Raw genomic sequence first — 2,447 nt, forward strand, 5'->3', positions numbered from 1 at the left:
AATACCCACCCATCTCCCAAACAACCCCCCCCCCAACCCCCCCCCACCCCCTACCCCCATCTATCACATACTTGTTAATAGATGTATTAATAATGCACGATAAACAATATATATAAATCTACAGAGACCAAAAAAATGATATTCAATAAAAAATATTTATGTAGAAATGATTTTTTTAAATATTTTCATTTCTAGTTTGATACATTTAGTAGTTACACATTTGTAACAGACGTAGTTCAGTGTTTTCAATGTCCCAAGCAGTGATTTCTAGTTTGATACATTTAGTAGTTACACCTTTGTAACATACATAGTTCAGTGTTTTCAATGTCCCAAGCAGTGATTTCTAGGGGTGCAACGATACGGTCAAAACCGTATTGCGATATATTGCGATATAAGAAACCGTATTGCAATATGTATTGCAATATAGTTGATATTATTTAAATTTAATATTTATGGGTTGGTTTTTTTTTTTAATGAAAACAGAAGGCATAACTTTTTAATGATTTTTATTAGTTTCAGCTGTCAGGCTAAATGTTTTAGGCCATATTTTTATTTTTTAACACAATACTTGTCTACTAGAACACCGGTGTGACGGTGTCAAACTATTTATAAATTGTCACATTCGGAAATCCTTACTTACTATCGGGCTTTTCCGTTGCTGCTCGCTTAACACGGAAATGTACGTATTGAGTCGCTATGTTTCGGCAGATCGACCAAACCAGAGCCGAGGTTATTAGCCGAGGTATTTTGAACGATCGGCTGAAGTATTCTGAGTTCAGTGAAAAACAGCGAATTGTGATTCTCACTTGTTGGTTTATTTCTTTGAAGATGATAGCCGTAGCCGTATTCCAACGTAAATGAACAATGAATGATAATGTGTAAGTAACAAAACATTTATTTGTAATTATCGTTAACTGGTTATTTTCAATGGACATTAAACACGTTTTGTTTAGAAGTCAGAACCAAGTATAACCGACCTATCACTTCGTATGCCAACAAGTAAGCCGACTACGCTTAACGTGATAGTTGCACTTCCTGTCACCACCAATTAATAAAATGATGTGGTTTTTGTTTGTTTATTTGCCTATTTCAAGTCAAATAAAATACAAGGAAAAAAAATAGCGTATAAAAATCGTGATACGCAAAACTGTACCGCGGTTCGTATCGAGCTGATCAATTATCGCGGTATACCGGTATACCGGTTTATCGTTGCAGCACTAGTGATTTCTAGTTGGATACATTTAGTAGTTACACCTTTGTAACATACATAGTTCAGTGTTTTCAATGTCCCAAGCAGTGATTTCTAGTTGGATACATTTAGTAGTTACACCTTTGTAACATACGTAGTTCAGTGTTTTCAATGTCCCAAGCAGTAATTTTTGCTTTATTTAAAGTGAGAAGGAAAACAAGTTTCTGAAACTGGTATCAATAATGTAAAATGTATATTATACATGCATTCATAAACTTGTTTAAAAAATGAATGAATGAATGTTTAACGACACCCCAAAATTGTTTAAAAATTGATTTAACCATATGTAAATGAAGATATACGTATAAGCATTTAATAATTGGACAAAGAATGATCTCATTTTACTGCCTGCTTCAGTGACTGGCAACTGTCATTAGCAGCCTGTTTTAGCAGGTAACTAATACAGGGACGGAACTAATGAGGTGACATGCTGGGCTGGTTATCCCCATTTACCCCAGAGATGACAATTTTGTTTTCATTTACTGTTAATATTTGCAAGTATTTTTCAAATTTAATTATAAGTATTGTCTGTCATTTCTGTCCACAAACCAATGTATTATATAGCATGTCGGAGGCCCTGATAAGGTCTTTCAACTAACCAGTGTATTGTATAGCATGTCGGAGGCCCTGATATGGTCTTTCAACTAACCAGTGTATTGTATAGCATGTCGGAGGCCCCGATAAGGTCTTTCAACTAACCAGTGTATTGTATAGCATGTCGGAGGCCCCGATAAGGTCTTTCAACTAACCAGTGTATTGTATAGCATGTCGGATGCCCAGTAAAGGTCTTTCAACTAACCAGTGTATTGTATAGCATGTCGGATGCCCAGTAAAGGTCTTTCAACTAACCAGTGTATTGTACAGCATGTCGGAGGCCCCAATAAGCTCTTTCAACTAACCAGTGTATTGAACATCATGTCCGAGAAAACCTATTGCAACTGGTGTTTAACAGTATGTCGGAGAAAAACTTTCCACCAAAATCGAAGTCTTTCAAGTAACCAGAATACTGACAGTTGGTCACTATTCAGAATAAACTGGATACAAACAGGAAAAGTAGTTGCTCATTTAGTAACTAGGTAAACCACTTCAGTTCAACATCAACTTAATGGAATTTGATACAAAAAAACAATCCAAGACCTCCACCAAGCACAGATAACTTAAAAAAAAGAATCTTAATATGGAAACAAATGTCACAGAA

The sequence above is a fragment of the Gigantopelta aegis genome, chromosome 10 (assembly GCF_016097555.1).
Source record: "Gigantopelta aegis isolate Gae_Host chromosome 10, Gae_host_genome, whole genome shotgun sequence".
NCBI lineage: Eukaryota > Metazoa > Mollusca > Gastropoda > Neomphalida > Peltospiridae > Gigantopelta > Gigantopelta aegis.